The 23,532-nt window shown below is 37.2% G+C and overlaps 1 pseudogene; it reads right to left on the bottom strand.

Moving 5' to 3' along the window:
* LOC115427541 (noelin-2-like) overlaps positions 1-23,532 on the bottom strand; it is a 100,738-nt pseudogene that overhangs the window by 55,933 nt on the left and 21,273 nt on the right.

The raw sequence follows: 23,532 nt of genomic DNA, 5'->3' as shown, positions 1-23,532 counted from the left end.
TTCACAATATAAAAAGGCAGAAAACTGGGAGAGCAAAGCTGTAAGTGTAAGTGTGGGCTGCACTAGCTCCATTGCTCAGGCTCTTAAAGGTCTTTATGTGCATAACCGGTAGAGTAAATGTCAAAATCACTTGAGGGTCAGTTATCACAGGAGCTTTGCATCCATTCAGAAAACACAATGTCATGAGGTCCTTATGAAGGCATTGGCATTACATTCCATCCACCTACCTAGTTTGTTCATGCAGCTGTGCAGTCGAGTCTCCAGCAGTAAAACTCTCTGCTGAAGTTCCTCATAATCGTAAGCTCCGATCTCCTCCTGAATGGCTGTCAAGATGATGGACAGGTTGAGGAGCTCGAGCCGCAGGGTGGCCAGCGTCTGCAGGTCCAATCTGTACTGCTCCACCACTGACAGAAGGGGCCGCAGCTGAGACATCTGGCCCTTCAACTCCTTTGGGTGCGAGAAAGAGGGGAAGAAAAACGAGTTAGCGAGAAGATGGGCTCCGCACTAATGTGGTTAAATCTGAAATGCCATCTATTTTACTTTCTCCTCCAGGCAATGAGGCAAAGTAGAGCCAGTGAATCTTCACAGCCATTTAACATAGTTTATCATTTATGGCCAGTCAGGATGCTCTGTGATTGTGAATATATCCCTGTAGATGGGACTGGGACGAGACCCCAGGGTGGACTCACAACACGCGGAAGGGACCATATATCCCATCTGGCTCAGTAATAACTCACAGCCTCATAGGAGGAGGAAGAGGATGTGGCTGGAGGAAAGTACGTCCGAGCTACTCTGCATAGTTCAGTGCCAGCACAGCACAGGAAGGCATAAAATACATGGAATTAATCTTTTATTTTTTAAAACCACTGCCATTTCTATCATTAAGGATAGAGTTTTTATAGGTTTGAAATGTTAATTAAGTTTTATTTTTATTCACTCTTTTAGTTGGGCTTTCGATTTGAGTTTGTTTTGAGTTACTTTTCTGAGTGCATGAGTAGTTTTAATGCTATCTTTACTCTGATATATTACATTGTTTTCAATTATGACAATACAATACAATCATGACATACCCCTCTCTCTTTCAGATTTCACTCTGTACTCACAAGGTACACACAAGGCGTACAGACATACACCTGCAGGCACTCATGCCACGCACAGCAAACCCCGCCCCTTGCACGTATTGTAGTTTATTATACATGCTTGTGATGTCATAATGCCAATGAAGTTGAAAAAATAAATGCACAGTATGTTTTCATGACTTTTTTCTGTTTTGATATTATTTACATGATATTATTTCGAGGTCACAGACTACCATCACCCCCAGAGCTCAAAATTGTAACCCACCGCAGGTTTAATCAGTTCCTCAATGGCATTCATTTATTAAAACATTTTTTAAAATCAGAATCAATTGATTACAAATGACAAATTTTTTATGGATGCTTTTTTTTTGACTGATTTTCCTATCCTTTATATTGGCGGAATACCACAATGTTAGGTAAATGGTGGGGAAAAAATTTGAATTTTTTTTTCCCAAAATGTGAAAAAATACATATGCCTTAACTTTATGTCAGAGTGATATATAAAATTTGCCTCTTTATATGTGCAAAGTTTGAAGCAAATAAAAAAAAAAAAAAAAAGATGTTTTTGTAGACATTTGAAGTTTTGCCATTTATAACAAAATGGGAAAAAGAAATATTTAAAAAATTCAGGAAAAAATTTAACTTTGACCTACTTTTCCCAAAATGTAATCAGATCTAATCTGGGTCACTGGCAATCCATAAAACTCCATTTGGTGTGAATTTAACCAATAGTTTTGCTGCTAAAGTGTTAACAAACAAACCGAACCAAAAACAATACCCCTTGCCTCCCCTTCAAGGTAATAAAAATAAATAATAATGCTACTGCTTTTTAAAAGGTTCTTTACGTAAGATTTCCATGTTCTTGTGTGAATCTGATGTTAGTTAATTCCACTTCTACATTTACAGTAGCTGAAGTAGTAGCTAAGCATTTACTGTTGCAGTTGTTAAGCAGAAAAAACAGGCTAGTATCATGGATGTAGGTGACCCAGACAATAGTGAATTTGGAAATGAAGTTAGATAATGTTAAAGACTCTTCCTCTGACCTTGGATGCTGGCATAACTCTTCTATTGTAGAAATGTAAGGACCCGCTTGTATCTTGTGCCTCTTATAGGTGTTAGTTTCTCACCAATGTGCATGTTAAAGATAAGGCTGAAGTATTAGCAACTCAAAAAAAAGTCTTCTTCCATGCTGAGGGGGCTAACAGCCTTCCCATTCATCTTTTGTGGACTACACATACAAGCCAAAGGAAAAGTCTCATCATCTAATGTTCCTGGACCTTTGGCTGTGATCACATTATACATTTACCATCACATCATTTTAATAAGCTAAAGCAATGTTACAACAGTTATTTCCATCATTTTATGGACACATAATGTTGTTGAACCCAGACCCCACTTCATGTGCCTCTACTCTCACCCTGATGGACCATCACTCTGGAACAGGGTCAATCTGGACTCATCAGACCACATGACCTTTATCCATCGAAACACAGTCCAATCCTAATTCTCTCTTCAAAACGATGTGCATTTAAGAAATAATAGGCTATTGACTATATCAGTTAAAGGGTTAAAGAACTTAAACATAATAATCACTGCAGTAAATATCCAGTGGATGGGTCTGAACAATTTGCTTAAATAAATCCAGGTAGTGAGTTTTTGTCTGGCCAGGGTATAATTACCATGAATGTTAAATGTTAATGTTGGTAACAGTTTAAAGGCTGATATTTCTTTCTGAGTGAGAGTTGACTAAAATAGACAGTTACTTGTGGATTAAAATGATCATCTGCAGTAACAGCATGACAAATATCTCAGAAATTTACAGTATAGGTAGAATATTTAACACAATTACAATGATAGGTAAAAACAAAGATAAAAAATGTTTATTCCAGGGTCCAATGAAGCGATAACGTGGACACGTGGTGTTCAACAGTCTCTGTCATGTAAGCAGAGTAACTTATATGTATGTATTATACATATTTGAGTTGGCATTTATAAGCACTTTAACATTATGTAGAACAAAATTTGGGGAGATACAATTTTTAGGTGAAAATTTTCAAATTACTGCTCAGTAACACATGGACTTGAAACAGACATCAATTTTTTAACCTTTCTGCAAACATTCAAAACATACGGTACTGGACAGAAATTGATATCAACTAGGACAAAATCTCTTAGATATTATGTCCAACTATGCTGAAAATAAATTTTGGAGTAAAATATTAAAAAGTCTCTGTTTTATTGAGATGAGAATGTGGCAACACGTGGACAGGCTACCATAGTAACACATGGATGACTCTTTACCATTGTATGCATCACCCAACAACAAACCAGATATAATCACAATGTTTTACTTAATGTATTTAATACTAACACAGTGTTATTTACAGCTTGTGGTGGTCCATACTGATATAGATAAATTATAAATAAAGAGTCATTTCTCTGTAACAGTTCACAGATAGTCTTTTTAAATGTGACCAGTGTATGAATTCACAAACTTCATCATTCAGAATTTTAATTACTCAAAGTAACAGACAGTCTTTTGTGTGTCTTTTTGTTAATTTACTGCAGCCTAGCAGAAGGGTTGGAACTTCTCCTGTACTGTGTAAGTCGTATTTTTAAAAGGGATAACAGTTCCATAAAATAAACACCTTTAGCTAAAAAATGATCCCACTTGATAAATGATGAATTTACTTTTTCATGTTGATGTTCAGTTTCACTTGATCAGACCCACCAGTGATATGTATTATACTATATTTGTCGTTATATTTAGCAATGAAACTCTTGAATTCAATATGTTCCAATGCTTTTGTCCATGTACTGTATCCCATTTGGCTAAATAATTCATAGAATAATTTTACATGCACAATCACAGTCCTCTACTATTCTGAATTTGACAGGTGTCATGTGAACAGTATTTTGTTTAGATATTCTGATTTAGGCTTCTTCAAAATGGAGCATTTTCTATTTAAGATATGGGACATTTTTCCATTTTTTATGCAGGTAACTACTTGCAGTGGCCCCTGTCTGCAGGCAGCTGGAGTAGAGATAAAGATCCTCTGTGGCAGAGATGGATGAATCCAAAGAAAGGTCCACATTTCTGGTCTGAAGGAGAAGCACATCTACTGTTAAATATTATGACAGAGGATATCAAGGCGACCTTTTCCAGAGGATGTCTGAAAGAACAAAGGAGAAAGGCTGAGTTCACACAGTGGAACGTCTGCCACCAGTGGAAAAAAAAAAACTATTGTATTATTTTATTACATGTAAAGAGCTTATAAGGAATTTAGTCTTTTCAGAATGGGGGCAAAACGGGATAATTTGTGCATGTAATTGTTGTCAGTGTGTCTCAGAAGGAGGAAGGAACGTCTGAGCTGATCTGCACAGACCAGACATACACGGAGGTAAAGTTTCATTTTTTAAAACCTCTGCTTCTGATACTCAAAAACAGACACTTTGTTTCTATAACTGAAGCCCCATTGTTTTTTGTTTTATTTTCCAGTTTATGTTTCGACCTTCCATCTTGTGCCTTTTGAAGACAGACCTTTTCAATGCCTTATCAACTTGTTTTAAAAAAAATCTGTTATTATATCAGAGTGACACAATGGTTTCACAAAGGATGACAGATGTTTTTAACTGTTCAGATATGTCTGAATGTGATTTTCTCACAAACATTGTTTTCAAACCCGGAAATAGTAATTTCTCTCGATGCTGACAAAGCATCATTTTCAAAACTACACAAGTTCAGTTTTGAGAACAGATTTATAACCTGGACTCGGCCTCTGTATCCAGTTAAGTTGTGACAGCTCTCCTATAAAGTCCATAAAACACATCCAGTTGCCATCCTACCACTTTCAGGGTTCATACACATTTTTCAAGGTCATATTCAAGCACTTTTATGGTTCATTTTCAAATTTTTCCAGCACAGTATTTTATTGCTGGGGTAAAATGCATATCTACAGGAATACATAATGCTCATGACTCTTTTTTTTTTTCCACTTTTTATCACAATGATGCACATTGTGTTATGCTATAAACACCTAAAATAATGTTTCATTACAGCAAAAACTTTAGAAACTAAAGGCGAACACGAAGTTTTATCCAAAAAAGGGAAGCCACTTTGCGCTCTTAGGCAAGCTTGCACAGAGAAAAATGTACCTGAGTTAACCAGAGAGCACCCCCTAATTTTCTTTTGTGACATAAAGTTTTATTTTTCAAAAAGAATTACCTCTCTGTAAGTAGCTTTGGCTTGGCATGTAACCTGGCAGAGTTAATAGTAAAAATAAATTTAAAAAATTCACAGAGCAAGAATTGCAAACACTTTCAAGCACTTAAAGGGGTCATATTTTGCTAAACCCACTTTTATTAGTCTTTGGTGCATTTATTGTGTGTATTTGGACCCTAATAGTTCAAAAAATTTGAATTTGAACCCTCCAGGTGCTGCAAAGCTATTTTTATATTCATTTTGGCAAAAATCTAGTGGATTTCTACAACCCGTTTCAATTCCTTAATTTGTTACATTTTACATCTAGTTACGTCACAACATTTGCACATATAAGGTCACGACTTCAGATAAACATTTCTCAGAGTACGGAGAAACGGGACAGAGCAACACAGTCAACAACCTGCAGGGGGTGGGGTGTGAAGTGGCTCATTTGCATTTAAAGGGCCAGCGCTCAAAACCACCTTTCTGGTGTCATTACTCAGAAATAGGGTTGAAGATGGACCTGTGGAGTTGAATTAATGAAGAATTCAGACCCAAACATAGCATTTACAGTTTATGTAGACCACAGGGAAATGTTTTAAAATGAAGAATTCCATTTAAATAAGCAAAATATGACCCCTTTAACCCATAAAGACCCAAACATCCACCACTGACCTAAAGCTTCTACTGATCTAAACTCTTCAATACCTGTTGATCCACTAATTCTATCAATCCATGTAAATAATTGGTGTAAAATACAGTTTGTCATCTTGTCATGCGTTCAGAGGCTCCATAGTGAACGTGGAAACACCGTCATCTTCTACAACATTGATTCACCAGTAAAACCCATAGAGTTGGATCAATGACAGTGGATGGAGACACTGGATTTCTGTTCAGTTAATGATAGATTTTTACTGAAAAAGTCACTTTTTCTTCAGTTATTGATATAACAACCCTTAACGGTAATCTGAGCTTTAATGAACATCTACATGAATGGTAAATTAAATATAGGCAAATACTTGATTTTCACTGAAAAATGTTTTATTTTATATATATATATATATATATATATATATATATATATATATATATATATATATATATATATATAATGTTATAATAAATGGTGATAAATAACTTAATAAAGGTTAAATATAGAGAAAAATTCATTTGGGAACCGCTGTAAAAGTAGCACTGGGTCTTTATGGGTTAAACTAAAATTCACTCAGTTCTCAGACCTTGAAAACACAACAGTGAAATTCAAGCATTTTCAAGCAAGGATTTCAAGCACCCACACAAACCCTGCACTTTACATGTTATAATAAAGTCAGAGGAAGTGGATGAAACTGATAAGTAAAGCTATAAATCTTAATAAAAGACAAAAACATAATGTTTGATGCTCGATAATGCTAGAGCATTAGTTAAATAATGTTGCCCCATGTAGAATAAGGCTCTTAAGGGTTGTGTCACATCTTCACACTTCATGTTTGATTTGTCAGCCCTTATCTGTGCCATCAAGTTAAGCTGAAGGTAAATAAAGTAATGAGTTATGTGAACACACACAATGAGGCGATGCATTGATGTAAATACATCAGGAGCTTAAAGAGTATTTAGACACTTAAAATCACCATCTGCTGCAGGTTAAACACTGACTATGGGAAGAAAATAACTGTATTTGAGTTCAATAATTGAATTGAGCCCCTTCTGAACCCAATCTGATTCCTTATTAAAAGGGGAAGTTGTAGTAAACAAACACATAGGCTCCACTCTTATAGACTGTTTGAACCCGGAAATGAGTTTTATGACACAGTGACATCAGATTTAACAATTGGATACACATCCCTGTTAGCTTAGCAATGGAAGTGACTGACATTAAAAAAAAAAAAAAAACAGACCAGCTTCCAGCACAAAAAGACTCAACACGAACCTTACTTAAGCACACAAATATGCTTGAACCTTTAAAAGCCTGTGCTGTGCTTTTATTCTTAAACAGCATGATCTGTGAACATTACCGGACCCAGTTAGAGCTAAATCAAAAGCTAAATGTAAAGGCTGAAAATGAAAACAAAACTGATCTCATCTGCAATTACATTTTGTTGTAGTTCATTTTACATTTAGTTTTTGTTTTGAGGGAAACTCATTTTTACTTCAGTCAACATGGTGATTTTTTCCACTGCTAGTTTCATTCAGTCTTTGTTAACTTTAATAACTCCGACTAAAGCCTTTCATTTAGAAAACATTTCTTTCACTGGATAAATATAAACCGGGGTGGAAAGAAAGAAAACATGGACTGTCAGAGCATGAAAGAAGATCAATATTAACTACATACATTCACATCTGAGTGTTGTGGCGAGAGCTTTTTCTCATATAATCCTTTTTTTTTATCTTTGTTTTACTCTTGACACTTAGATGTCTTAAATCACCACAAAAACGCAGTTTGCTGAATAAAGGGAGGAGTTGGATCTAATAAGAAAGAACGAGGACTGAATCAAGTGTCAAAAGAGAAGACAAAAATGTTATCATCTCATCAGAACATCTCACACCCCCACATACAAGCAAACAACAACAACACATCCAGGAAACTCAACAGCCTCTCACACAACTTGTTTATAATCCCTGCCACTCTTTATCTATCATCTTTCCCACACTCTGCTTAAAATGTTTTTCTAAAGTGTAATTTCTTTTAGTGTGACAATACTTCAGTTGAATAAAGAATCTATTTTTAACATTTCTGCTTTAAAATATTCAAGAAATGACCTAAAACAGCATGATAACAGAGAAGTTTCACAGTGATACTAAACCCTAAAACATGTTTTCTGTGCTGCAAACGGACTAAACTGTGCTGAAGCCTATCACCACAGACAGTGACTGACTTCACTGACTGGTGTGAATCATCCTCCTTAAACATCAGTGCATCAGAAACAAAGGTGATGTTCACTGATTTTAGGAGAAATCATGCAGTCATCTCCCCTGCTGCTGAACTGGTGGATCAGTGTGAGTATTCATATCCACTGTGGTTTGAGCCCCAGACTAATACTAAGTGCAAGAAAACACATCAGCACGTGAATTTTTACCACAAACTCTGCAGTTTTAATGTCAACACTTATTATGAAAATATTTTATTCTTGTTATATTGAATCTGATGCCTTTTATTTTATCTACTAGGATACGTTACTTCCTATTAAATAGAAAAGTCACTTGCAGGGTATTGTGTAGATGGGCAGCAAAATTCCTGGTACATTTCTGAACAAGTGGTGCCAGGCAAAACAAACTCTGCCGCTTGCACATATTCTACCTTATTTTAGCATAGATCCAGCTGATGTCATCATGTGTATGCGTGTGCTGATGTCAGTATATCAACTGCCTCTATATATGTGTCAAGTCTGAAGTAAATTGAAACAAAATTGATGTTTTTATGAACATTTGAAAAAAAAATCATAAAAAATTTGAACTTTGACTTACTTTTCCCAAAATGTAACCACATCTATTCTGGGTCACTGGCAATCTATAAACCCAATTTGGTATGAATTCAACTAACAGTTTTGCTGTTACAGACATTTGAAATTTTGCCCATTATAAGAAAATGGGGAGGAAAAAAAGGTTTTGAACATTCATAAAAAATTTGAACTTTGACCTACTATTCCCAAAATGTAATCAGATCTATTCTAGGTCATTGACAATCTATAAACCCAGTTCAGTATGAATTCAAGCAATAGTTTTGCTGCTAGAGTGAAACAAACAAAGAAACGAGCAAACTGAACCAAAAACAATACCCCTTGCCTCCCCTTTGGGGGGTGGGGTAATCCTCATGACCTGTACAGGACCAGATCCTTGACAAAAGCCTTATCAGTCCTAACTGGTGTGGTGTGAATTTTTGTTTTTCCCCATCAGGACACAGATCTTCCACGGTCTGCCAAGACACAGGACACAAAGGTTCAGGTTATTTATTCCTTCTGCTCTCAGCCTTTTCAATCACATTGTGTAATCTGCAAATTGTGTCCATATTTGTGATGTTTGTTTGGTTGCAGTTTATTTATTCACTGCAGGCAGTAAATCAAATTACACCTTGAACTAATGCTGTTGATAGTAGAAAAATCTGTATTTTATCAACACACCATCTCCTTAAGCCTTTCCACCTCGATGATAATGTAGGTCAACCACTATCACCTCTGCGGAAAGTCTGCCTTTAAGCAGAGATGTTCAGGTCATTGGTCCTGAAGTTGTTATATCACTGTCAGGAAACGCTTACCTCACATTTAAATGTCTTTCACTACTGCCTTGATCAGCAGGGTTTTTTTTAACTTTGGATGTGAACCAATGTGTTAAAAGCCCAGTGTTACACAAAAACACGAGTGCAATGGACTCTTGAGGGGTCAGCAGAATCGCTGTTATTGTTCAGGTGAGTCTGATTGCATTGAAGAGCAGTACAAGACTTCAGTCCTCTGTGGGAAAGAACTGTAGACAAAGTAAAGCAGTGAGAATACTGTAGATATAGAAGCCACGTGAGTGACCCTCATCTGGATCTACACTGTGATTATTTGTCATGTAGATGTCCCTCAGCCAACCCTGACACACACACCTGGACATTCAACTCCTCCTCTTCCTCATCCTCTCAGCCTCTTTTAGACTCTGTAGCACTTTCTCCTGCAGTGGGTGGAGTTACACTTCATGCGTAACACAAACATCTGCAGCCATACCTCCAGCAGTTCTCATGCTAACCAGCTACCGACCTAGAAGTCTCTCATGCAATACAGCTTTTTCTACTGCTTTCAACTGTTTACTTGGTTAAATCCAAGTGTTAACTTTTTACTGATTTATTTATTTATTTTAAAATCTTGCACCATAGTAAAAACTATAGCAGAGCAGATCTACCTGCAGATCAGCACCTTTGTCACCAACACCTAATCCAGATCCAGCTGTTTTGGGTCAGTATCTGATTCCTAATTTTTCTAATAATTACTCCCAAAACTGTATTTCATACCCCATTAGATACTTTTAGTGAAGAGCTCGTCATTAGCATTCATCGTTTCCTGCAGGTCTACAGTGCATATATAATATCAACACTAAACAGCGTGGGTGTAAACTGCAACTTCAACACTTTGCTGAGGCATATGTAGTGATTCTAGTTGCTAATTCATTAATTATGTATGAGTAATTATTCTGACAAAAAAATCTGAGAATGTCACGACCTGTTAGATTGGGAAGGGCAGAGGTGTTTAATCCCTCCCCTGCCATGTCTCCTCCTTCATCTCCATCCCTTTCTACTCTCCTGGTTCACACATATCCCCTCCCTCTTTCTGCCTATAACCTTTACATGCCCATTACTCCCCCTTAAGTATACCCCTCCCTCCTTCCCCATAGGAATACACTCTCCTCTCCTCATTTTGGTTTTCCTCTACAGGCCTTTCATCTTCCTACTGTTATGTGACTGTCTTCTTATCTCGGTTTGACCCCCCGTCTCCAACTCCCTTGTTCCATTCCGTCCATGAGTTACTGATAGATTTTCTGTAGCTGCACATCCTATAAATATTCACCAGTTCTGCATCTTAGTGCAAAAGCTTGTGACTGTGAACCCCCCCCCCCCAAGGAACAACAAGAGCACACACAAAATAAACTGTATAAAAACTTAAAATCAGACCCCAGTGCCCTGTGATGTTGGTAATTGCCTGGCGAAAAAGATGAAAGGCTGAATGGATTTATCGGAAGGCAAGGCCATAATGCGCTCCATTTGGGGAGCTGAGGCGTTATATGTTTGCATGTGTGGGTGTGGGATGCCTGATTATGGATCCCCTGTCCGGTTCATATACCATGTGGTGCTTTTTAATTATGGATATATTATTCCATAATGTTTATGTGCCTCTAACAACACTGTGTTGTGTTTACTGTTCACTAATTTACCACTATGTTCAGCATTTCTTGCTTTCTTTGTTGTTGAGGCCGCCACAGTGTGACATTTGGCATTTCTGGTTTAGTGTCATTTCGCCTGAGGGAAGGGAACCCTAAAAGTGCAAGCAGACCAAAACTGGCTGAGTGAAATGTACTTACAGGTAATGGCCATAGAAAGAGCCGGAGGTAATCTGTCTAAAGGGCAACCAACAGAGTTAAAGTTGTAAATTACAGAGTGGCTCATCTAACACATTTTCATTAACTTCTAATTTTGTCTTTGCACTCGGAGAGATAAACAATCAATTCTTCCTGAACAAGACATCAGTCACATCTTTCTACGTTTAATTACCTGGACATTAGAAAGCCAGGCAGCCTCACAAAATGAAGTCTGAATTAAAGGTTTAGCTCTGAGTAAAGCCTGGTTTTGACATTTAGTTGAGACTGCAACCGACTGCCAACCAACTTTACCGGCCCCTCAACTACAGTGGCCCCTGAAAGTGCAAAAGGCTCTCCGTCAGGTAGGCTGGCAGTGGATTCAGGTTTGATTGAACGGATGGACGTATGGACATATGGCCGGATCTGGTTGAATGGATAAAACCCTCACAATCACATATAACACCAGAAGAATAAATACACGGTGTCCCACAAAAATGTATACACACTTTAAATAATTGTAAAGTAGGTGTTTATTAAAATTCATTTAATTTTCATAATGTAATAGAATTTACAAACATCATTTTATTGTTTTGTCACCGCCTGTTCTCAAACTGACGTCCGATCTGGTCCAGACACTGCTGACAACACCAAGCAATGGAATCGCACACATCACCAAACAATTCCCTTGGTATTTGTGTGCATTCACATTCAATGGCTGCTCTCAATTCAGCGACTGTTGCAGGTCTCATAGCATAGACTTTGTCTTTTAGGTATCCCCATAAAAAAAGTCTAGTGGTGTGAGGTCTGGTGAACTTGCCAAACTGGTGGATTGGACGGAGGGGTATCGTTGAATACCCTCTGCGTTCACCATTGCACTTCATGTGGAATTTTTTTGTTGTTATTTTAACGCAGAATGTGAACTGACAGAACTGTGATTAGATTTTTGTTGTTTGTTCAAAACTACCTTTCAGGGAAAAGTGCAATACTAATGTTTAAAATACATTTAGTAGTATTTTATTTATTTTATCTTCTATTTGATTTATAGCAGCAGAATTATTATTCCTGTTTTTCTGTATTTTGTTGTCCCCAAAAATTGGGGGAAAAATTTTCAAAAATTCATAAATGCTTTAAAGACATTTTGAGGGGTTTTCTTTCTTCTCGTACTGAACTGGAAAAAAAAAAACAAAACAAACCGTGGCTTTCAAAACCGAAAACGTACTGATTGGAAAATTTTGTGTACCGTTACAGGCCTAATATTGTCTATATTAAAATATTAGAAATGATTTATTAAGTAAAAAATAATATTGTTCCAAATAGCATTCAAACTTTATTTAAATAAGAGAGAGTAACTATAATTTAAGAGGTCTTTAAATTTTTGAATGTTTGAAAGTGAGGACAAATGTGAAGTCTAGATGTATTTGGGTTGTGGGTGTGAAATTATGGAATGGACTTGGTGATGAATTGAAGTTGTTCACTGCTCTGACAAAGTTTAAAAAAAGCCTTCAGAATAAAATTATTTAGGGATATTAAGTTGAGATGGTAGATGGTATATATGTTTTTGTTGTTGTTGATTCTTTTGTTATAATGAGAATGCTCGATTCTGTACACATTGAATTTAATGTAAGCAGTGGATCAGGTGAAAAAGATAGGCAAAAAATACACTTTTGCTTCTAGCCAATTCATTTTTTGTTTTTTATGTTTATTATAATTATTGTACTGTGTTCAATGATTAATGTACAAACCAAAACAAACAATTCATTCATTCATTCATTCATTCACACACAGGTATGATGGCCAGTCACCCTCAAAATAAAGAATCCATCAACTCCTCATTCATTTAACTTACAATTATTATTTTAATAATCATGAACCCTTACGAGGAAATGGAGCCCCTGGTCTGCATCACACACTCTTTACACCCAGTGTTTAGTTTGTCTACACATTCTCGATTTTTTATCAATGTCTGTTCAAACTCAAACAGTAGTTTGACAGTAGTTCATGTTAATACTGGATACCACTCACAATAAAATAAAAAAAGAAGAGGATGTCCATTCTGAGCGATTATGGAAATAATTTTTTTAGGGTAAAGAAAATATAACTGTTCCTATTTTCAGGTGATTATACACTAATGAAATTATAATAATGAATATTTTATTTTGCTTCAGCAATTAGGCCCATTAGACCCTCCCTAAATCTTTAAATAGGTGACATCAATTTGTGGTACTTGTGTGTAAATGTGCCTTACACTTATCCTTCTTGAAACAAATGGGGATGATATTCATAATTATGTTTTCATTAGTGTCTAATCACCACCATGTTGGAAATTCATCATCTTCTCCTTTTTTCATTTAATAGTGGCTGGTATCCATTATTAATGTGCAGTACCCTCATTTACCCTGTTTGAGTATGGACCAGAGTTAATATCCTCTTTACTAAAAAGCCCAGAACCGACAAAAGTATGCAGACAGCATGGCCTTGGGTGCACATATTACAGACACCCAGGCCCTGACAAAGTACCAGCATGAGGTCCAGACCCTGGTCCCTTTGCTGGAGCTCAATGTCACAAAAACAAAAGAGCTATGCAGTGGGTCCTGAGGGAAAAGCCCAGCAGATCTATTCCAACCCCTGCAGATCCATGTCTGTGTGTGGAGCAGGTGCAGAGTTTTAAGTATGTTAAGACAGACATTCACACCTGCCTGTCCTTTGGACAACACACAGACTCTGTCTACAAAACGACACAACAGCGTCTCCACCTGCTCAGAAAACTCAGAACTCTTAACATCAGCAACAACATTTTAACCCTCGATTACCAGTCACTCATCAAATCCATCCTCACCTATAAGATTTCAACCTGGTTCAACTTCCTCACCACCAAACACAAACAACTATCCCGAATAATAAGTCAGGGCAGTAAAATCACTCAAATAGCCCCACCCCCTCTGTGTGAACTGTACAGATGCTCAGTGATGAGGAAAACCACCTTCATCACAGAGGACCCCTCCCATCCCCTCCACCACTGGCCTCAAAAAAACATCCTCAAAAAAATCTTTTATGCCATGACAAAAGAGAAAGGTCAGTTTTCACCTGAAACAGATAAAGTTTTCTATTCTATTCTATTCTATTCTATTCTATTCTATTCTATTCTATTCTATTCTATTCTAAACAAATACTGATCCTAAGAAAAGAAGCATCTCTGCTAAGGTCAATCAATACCAATACATGTGTTATAAGCCTGTAGTTCAGCGGTCAGGGTCTAGTTTTTATACCCTGGTATTAGGATTTAGGTGATTTGTGTCTCAAAATAGAATATGAAAAAATAAAAAATACAAAAAAACACATTTTATTAAAAAAAGTACAAGTCAATATTTCATCATTTGTGGATCTTTTTCTTCAGATAAGTTGCAGTATACATTAGGAAATATGGATAGATAACTAGGAGTAAGGTTACAATATTGAATGACAGGAACTGATTGACAAATGTGTAAAACCCCTTTTATGTGAATAAATGCATCCATAAATGCATTAGAGTAACCTGCACTTACTTGCAAATCATTCTGTAGTTTGGCACATTTGCCATCCATCCACTTTCTGCCACTTATCTGGACCAGGCCACTGAGGTAACAACCTCAGCAGGTAAACCCAGACCTCCCTTCATTCTCCAGCTCCTCCAGGGGGACACTGAGGTGTTCCCAGGACTGACTCCCTCCGGTGTGTCCTGGGTTTGCCCCGGGGTGTCCTCCCTGTTGAACATGCCCCAAAAACCTCACTACGGGGCATGTAGCCTCAACTGGCTCCTCTCAATGTGAAGAAGCAGTAGATTTTGTTATAAAATACAAATTTTAAAAAATACCTGTTTATGGAAAGTGGGTTACTCATCGATCATGGTACATTTTCGTTGGTTACTGTTAATTAAGTCCAATTAACTTTTCAAAAGCCCAGTACTTACTAGACATTTAGTGTTGTTAGTTTTTTTCTTAAATCAGCCGCCTGTAGAGGCCTAACTCCTAAATCAGTGTTCAGTGTGGGTGTTTGATGCAGGTGTAGACAATCAATGTGCAGGTTTTATTACCTTTCAGTTCAATGACATAAGAAATGTGAGTCCTGAGCCTTCGATTGAAGACATTACAGCAGCCGTTTCACAGATGATTTAACTGTTCACATCATTTGCTCCTCATTCCTTTAGATCCATAGCCTCTCATTCTCCGCCTCTTGAGATAATCTTCCACTAGCCTGCTGGCGTGTTTTTGGCACAGACGCTTGCTTGAGGCATCATGGTAGAAAATACCGTGTCTGATGAGATTAGTACTCCTAATTTAAGGAGTGATTTCTGAAATACATTTAGCTCTCCCTCAATAAAAGTCAACATGTCTCCTGCTAGTCACCTTGATCTTTTTTTCCTACAATTTGAGGTACCAATAACAAACTGAGAAAAGCGAATGCAGTTCATGAACTCCTTCAAGTTGAGTTTCATTGTCTTGTCTTCTTTTCTGTGGTGATATTTTGTAGATGTCATTATTAAACGTCAGACAGATTCTGTGAACAGCTTGGAGTCCTGAAATGTGTGCAGTGATGCTGCAGCTTTGTTGGCACCTTCTGCATAAGTCTGTGTGACGCTTGAGCAAAGTGGACATGAAGCAGGCATATTGACAGCTTCAAGACAAATTTTGCCCCCTTCATGAAAGACACTTGTGTGTCTGAAGGCAAGCAAGAAATTTTATCTTGACATGCATGAAATCAATGTTTTCACACCAAAGGTTATGTGTTCCCTACAGCGAGCATCTAACACTGTGCATGTGTTGGTGTCTGACTGCGTCTGTGTGTATGTGTGTGTTCATGTGTGTGTACCTGCAGGCCCTTGGCCGTCAAACTGCGAGGATTTGCCACATAAGTGTGTAAACGTCCGTCCACTCCTCTCACCAATGGCTCAGAGTCTCGGACGTACTGCAGGTCTCTGGATGTCCGCAGGTCTACCACCTCCATGGACTGGCTCACATTCTGAACCTGACACAAACAGACACACACACAGACACATGGTTCATATGAGTAAATATTAAAAGAATCTCCAACCTCCACATTTATATTTGTATTTGGGTGTTTTGCTGTTTGATAAAACACCTGTTGTTTGCCTAATGCTATGACTGTGTGCTAGTAAACTTACAGGTTGGTTCCAATGAACTGCACATCTAAGTACATAGATTTTGGTTCTGGTTGTGTTTCTAGTCCAGTGTTAATTTGGAGTTACTTTACCTTCTGCAGTTTCTAAAACTGGTTTACTTTTCCACCAAGACAATCACGAAGTCACAGTGTCTGTAGGTAGATGAACCAATGACAGAACTAAAATGAATTACACTAATGCTAGATATTAATCTCAGCTACCAGTAGGCTGCAGTATGTTCTGAAAGATGAAATACTACTGTCGTGTCACATTAAGTTACTGATATTTTCAGGTGAGAACATACCTGACGTTCTAATGTAGACTTCCAATTTATGGTCAATTTATCACAATAAAGCTTTCTTGACATTTTCAGAGGCACAGCCTTGCTTGTCCATGCCTGCTAACTATAGTGACAGCCACCAACTACCATCATGATCAATGAAAGCCTTTATTTGGCAAAGCCTTTTTACACTTACATTTTTTAATTTTATGTTACAGTGCCGTGAGACAGTTAGTTTCTTCCACAGTCCTTTGATATTACAATTTCATAGAAAGATAAGACACTAACTGTAACTGTTATTTTGTTTAGTTTTTTTCCCACAAAGTTTTAGTTCATCATGTTCTTTACCTTTAAGTCTTGTCTGCAATGTCCCTAATGTTTAAGTTTCCTGGTTATAGATCAGCAATGCCACTCTGGAATCAGTTTTCTTGGCTAAAAGCAAGTTGTCAAAATACAGAGCTCTGAAGTAGTCCTGGACCTGCTTCAGTGGAAAAGGGGTTTGTGAAATTTCTTAAACACCGTCAGCTAGTGCTACACTACATATTTTAACAGGTTAACCACAGAATTAGCATCAACCCTTCATTGTGTTGTGGGGATATTTCCATTTTTCTTTTTGACTTTGTATTATTTCAATAAATGTTGAACCACCTTTTTCAGTTCTAAAGCATAAATGCAACCTTCAAAAGTAAAACGCTAATATCAGGCTTTAAGGAAACTACAACTATAGTGGTCAAATATCTTCAATGGCACCACCAGGCTTCTAAATTGTAAGCTGATACACCATGCTTTCTTCTACAAAAACTTTTCCGTTTATCCTGCGGCAATGTAGCAACACAATGGATTTAAAGGTTGGTATTTAATGACGCTCACACCCTCTGTAGTTTCATTCAGTCACTTGACAGAAGCTGTACTTTTAAAAGATGTGTAAATGCTTGAAAAATCAGTAGATGGGTATTTATAATATTTTACGTTTTTGGACAAAATGTGAAAATCCCTTAAACTTGTGTGAAAAACAGACCTTATTTCAAGTAACCAAAAACCTGTTAAATAAAACTGACCGACTTTGAAGTGAGGGAACCAAGTTCAAAATGTTAACTCATGTCTGGGTTTTAAAACTCTTCATCATACCTCTTACAGAAAGTACAACCTCTCCCGTTGCTCATAAACTGAACGAAATAGATGAAACAGAAATATGGTCCTAAATATTTAATGATGTTGCAATGTTCTGTCACTACAGTGGCAAGTTTTACTGCTTATTATAAAACAATCATAAAAAAGGGGCAAACTGTCTTCAGCAGAAATGAGTTCCAGTTCCTGTATCTGCTTGCCTGTGTGAAATGAAGTTTAGTGGAGACGTTGCTGCTGGGAAGAGTTCACTGTCAGACTGAATAGCACTAATTAAAATAATTACTACAATTCATATTTTACAAGAAAAAGTGGAAATCACATCGACTACATAACAAATGAGACCAAACAGAGTAGCTCATGACAGAATGTTTATACACATTTTTTGTAATTGAGAGAAATAATGTAATCTAATCCAGGGGTTCCCAAAGTGTGTGTGTGGGGGTGGGAACTCCAGCAGGGGGTGGCGAGATGACTGTGAGACACTTCTTCATGTGATCCCTAAGGTGGTTACGAGTTTTTAAGGGCAGTATTGTTGCACTTGTACTTAGATGGAGGGATATTGAGAGTTAAAAAGTGAATAAGAAGGGCTTTTACTTCATAAGAGCAAAGGTTTCATTATTTCAGCATGAACAACAGCTGGACAGAGACAACCAGGTAAGACATTGTTCAGTCTACGGCTTTGACGAATGGTGTCACATTAATAAAAGTAAAATAAACATAAAAAGGCCAATAAAAACTGTAAAACAGACACATTAACCTAAATAAGAATCAACATAAACCCCTCCTCCACCCCTGCACTTAAAACAGAACACACTGAGTAAACTGTCAAGTACTCACAATGCAATGCAGCAAATATGCCACAGTATCATTGTTTTTCTATGCTTCAGTCACTTCGGGGATGGTGGAGGGTCACCAGTCTCTGCGAGTTTAAAATTTGGGAATCCCTGATCTAATCTAATCTAATCTAATCTAGAATAATATAATATAATATAATATAATATAATATAACATAATATAATATAATATAATCCACTCTAATCTAACCTAATCTAATCCAATCCAATCCACTCTAATCTAATCTAATCTAACCCAATCCAATCTAATCTAATCTAATTCAGTATAATCTAATCTAATTCAGGCTAATCTAATCTAATTCAATCTAATCCACTCTAATCTAATCTAATCTAATTCAGTCTAATCTAATCCAATCTAATCCACTCTAATCTAAACTAATCTAATCTAATTCAGTTGAATCTAATTCAGTCTAATCTAATCCACTCCACTCTAATCTAATATAATATAATATAACATAATATAATTCAGTCTAATCTAATATAGTCTAATCTAATCAAATCTAATCCAATCTAAGGATCGACAGATTACATTTGTCTTTGAAGGAGCCTTTCAGTAAATGCATTATATTCTCCCTTATGTTCTTCTCACACCCAACAAGCCCTCACTGTCTCTAATTAACCATCTTGAACCAGTACCAGATACCTCACATTTCTTTTGGTACTTAATAAAAAAAAAACATTATTATACACACTCGCAAAATGCCCCAGAAATCCTGAAGTGATATGCAAACAAACAAACAAACAAACAAATGCTCTGGCAACAAAAAATCCACCCACACATCTCCCGCTGTAACACATGCTGGGGAGGCCGGAGATGAGCGGAAAATATGAGAACAACACATACACAAACGCACAGTCACACACACAGCGGGATCTAGGTGTCACTTCCAAACACACACTGAGCTAATTAAGATTCATAAATACAGACACCTCCCAACAGGAACACAGTGACAGGGGAGAAGGACTGGTCTCTCCTAGTCTTCACGGGCCTTTATCATTTATCACCATTCTCACGTCTCATGTCATTCGTTATGTCTCCAGTTGTGCTGAAGTGCACTCACAGTTGTGTACACGTACATATGGGCCCCATCAAGTGGTAATACATGGACACATTTCATGTTCAACAGCCTCTGTCATGTAAGCACAGTAACTTATATGCAAGTATTAGACATATTTGAGTAGGTATTTATGAGCACTTTAACATTATATAGAACAAAATGTGGGGATATAAAATGTTTAAGTGAAAAATGTCAAATTACTACTCTGTAACATGTGGACTTGAAACAGACATCAATTATTTAAGCTTCATGCAAACATTCAAAACATGACGTTCGCAACAGAAATTGATATCAAATAGGACAAAACCTTTTAGATATTATGTTAATCTATTCTGAAAATACATTTTGGAGTAAAATATTGAAAAGTCTCTGTTTTATTGACATGAGAATGTGGTAACATGTGGACAGGTTGTCATAGTAACACATGGACAACTCTTTATCATTGTATGCATCACCCAAAATGTTGACTTATTTATTAAAACAACAAACCAGATATAATCACAATGTTTTATTTAATGTATTTAATACTAACACAGTGTTATTTACAACTTGTGGTGGTCCATTCTGATATGATAAATTACAAATAAAGAGGAATTTCTCAGTAACAGTTCACAGATAGTCATTTTAAATGTGACCAGTGTATGAATTCACAAACTTCATCATACAGAATTTTAATTTCTCTAAGCAATAGACAGTCTTTTGCATGTCTTTTTGTTAATTTACTGCAGCCTAGCAGGAAGGTTTGGTTCGGTTCAGATAGTCTTTTTAAATGTGACAGATTGAGTAAATTTTCCAATTTTTTAAAAACAATTTTTTTGCATCAAATTCGAGCTATGGCTATGGTGTAAAAAGTACAAATGATCAAATCGGTTGTAGCTTTTTTTCTACAAGTGGTATTTTAAAAAGGATAACAGTTCCAAAAAACAGATATCTTTAGCTAAAAAATGAACCCACTTGATAAATAATGTGTGCAAATTTACTTTTTCTTGTTTATGCTGCCCCTGCGATGCGTTCACTTGTGCAAAGCTCTACAGCTAGTTAACAGTTAAAAGTCCTCCAATTAGCACACAAGGCTTGTCTTTTCTTGTCTTTTACTGAAGGTTTTTGAATTGCATTGCATTACACTTCATTTCTTTTCGTTTCACTTCACTTCACTTCACTGAACTGTAAAACTGTAACACAGAAATACAAACATACATCAGTGCACAGATGTAGAAATTGTCAAACACAAAACTTGGCGGTCATGAGTAACACTGTACGCCACGTGTGCTAGTTTATTCAAAACGGCTACAAGCTAAAACGGTTAGCGATTGTTAGCTAGCAGAAACATTAAACAGAAACATATATCGATAAACCACACTACGGACAACAACATGACATTTCTCTAAACATTAAGTATGAAGTCTTAATGATTATCGCTGCATATTACTCACAGACACATAGTCTCCAAGACCGAAGCATATCAGATAGCATTCAGCAACAACCGCTATCAGGAAGTCTCCGTCTCATACTGCGCATCTGCGCATGACTAAACTGTGGGATTACGTGGATAATTACTGTGGCCAGTAGGTGGCAGCAGAACATCAATTATCTCAGAGCAACTACTACTTTATTATTTTTAAAACTGGCATTCACTTTTTAGCCCTTTTTTAACTTAATTACATTATGAATTTAACTTAGAGACAGCACAATGTTGATGTTCACTTTCGCTTGATCGGGCTCGTATGCATTTACAAAACATCTCACTCTGACATCCATACATATTCAAAAATAGGACCAATGGCCCTCTGTTCTGTTAAGAATCAATAACATGTTGAATTTGTGAGGTTGGCAGGTTCTGTTCTATGTTTGAGTCCTGTGGTTTTGATGCAGGAGATCAATCTCCCAATAGAAGTGGGTGGCACTTTCACTGGAGGAGAACTCAATTAATTAAATCAAAATCTATATTTGACTTCCTATCAGTGCTCAATAGTAATCATACTGATATCTCTGACCATTTCCATATTATAAGCCATCAAAATATGGACCATTACAAATAAAGGCAAATGTTTAATATTTCACAACATTTGTCAAAAATTCAAAAATCTAAATTTCTCAAAACTGTGGACAAACTTTGCAGACATTGTGCCAAGGAAGCTACATATAAAATTTCAAATCAATCCGACCAGTAGTTTCGTTAGAGAAGGCTTTTAACTAACCGCTGTGAGCTAAAAAGTACTTAACATCCAATATCATTCAGTCAGTGAAATTATGTTATAAACATCGAGGGGTTTTTGGTTCCACCTGCACAATTTGGCATATTTGTTTTTTTGTTTTCCTGTTTTTCCTTTTTATTGTGCAAACCAATAAATCCTCTGGAGGGTGGTGGGGGTGCTGGAGCCTATCCCAGTCACCATGGGGAGAAGGCGGGGTACACCCTGGATGTGTTGCCAGTTCATTGCAGGGCTTTGGATGTACATGTGTCTTTTAAAATCCAGTTACTAGACCATTTTCTTACAGATTAATGATCAGTGGATGTTAAATATTATTACTACATGGGATAAATTACAGCTTCCCTTTAACTGCTTCTTCAATCCTACTTTAATATTTGTTAGAAAATAATACTTTTATTAGTTATAATAGTCTTTTACTAATATGATGTAAGAGAGTTAGTTTTGCATGGAAACAGCCAGTTGAAATGTTCTTCAGAGAGCTACTTTTTATGAATACATGTCAGACCCTGACCATTTTCTTAGTTGAATTTCCCAGTGCCATTTTTGTACTTTTACTCGAACAAAGACTGTGTAGACTTTGACCACCTCTGATGGTAATAAAATGTGTGGCTGTGCACGCTTTGGGATGTTTGTAGGTCTACCAGCATTCAATAATTCATCAACTTCTGTCACAAATCACTTTTATTTCTCTCTGCGGTTGCACATATGCATAGAGGGAAATGTGCTTACACAGTGAAATGCACTTCCCTTCATAAATACACACAGACACATGTATGAACACACAGGCTAAACCAGTCTTCATATAGATCTGCACTGCCCAACAACGTCTTTCTTTGCCACCCATCTGTCAGGATCTCCTGTGAGGTTAAACTCTTTTGGCATGTTGAATGACTGGAAGTCTGTAGAGGATACAGCTACTGATGTATCAGGGATACATCTGTCAGTGAAACCTGTGTGTGTGTGTGTGTGTGTGTGTGTGTGTGTGTGTGTGTGTAGGTGTGTGTGTGTGTGTGTGTGTGTGTGTGTAGGTGTGTGTGTGTGTGTGTGTGTGTGTGTGTGTGTGTGTGTGTAGGTGTGTGTGTGTGTAGGTGTGTGTGTGTGTGTCTATTCATGTGTGGCTCTGCAAGTGTCAAAACAAAGAGACAGTCCAGTGAATATTTCATTCCAGTATGCTGCCTTTTCCCTGTGCTGCATCGCAATGTTACCCACAGTAACATGCAGGGGATGCACACAAAGACAAACAAGCAAACACACACACAAACACACACACACACACACACACACACCTGTTCGGTCAGCAGGCGTAGTTGTCGACTTCGAGGGTCTCGTTTACAGAGGTTTCTTGCTGGAGCGACCACCGTGCACACACACCTACCGTCGGGATCTGAGGCTGTGCTGTACACCTGCCAGCCCTCTTCTGAACCCGGGTACAAGCCCTGCAAACAAGCAAACAAACAGGCTGTGCATTAATGATGCAGGATCGTAAGCTGTGGGTTTAATGACTGAGGCGGACAGCGCTTGA

The sequence above is a fragment of the Sphaeramia orbicularis genome, chromosome 1 (assembly GCF_902148855.1).
Source record: "Sphaeramia orbicularis chromosome 1, fSphaOr1.1, whole genome shotgun sequence".
Classification (NCBI taxonomy): domain Eukaryota; kingdom Metazoa; phylum Chordata; class Actinopteri; order Kurtiformes; family Apogonidae; genus Sphaeramia; species Sphaeramia orbicularis.
The sequence above is the reverse complement of the archived record's forward strand: the minus strand, read 5'-3'. Positions and strand labels throughout refer to the sequence as shown.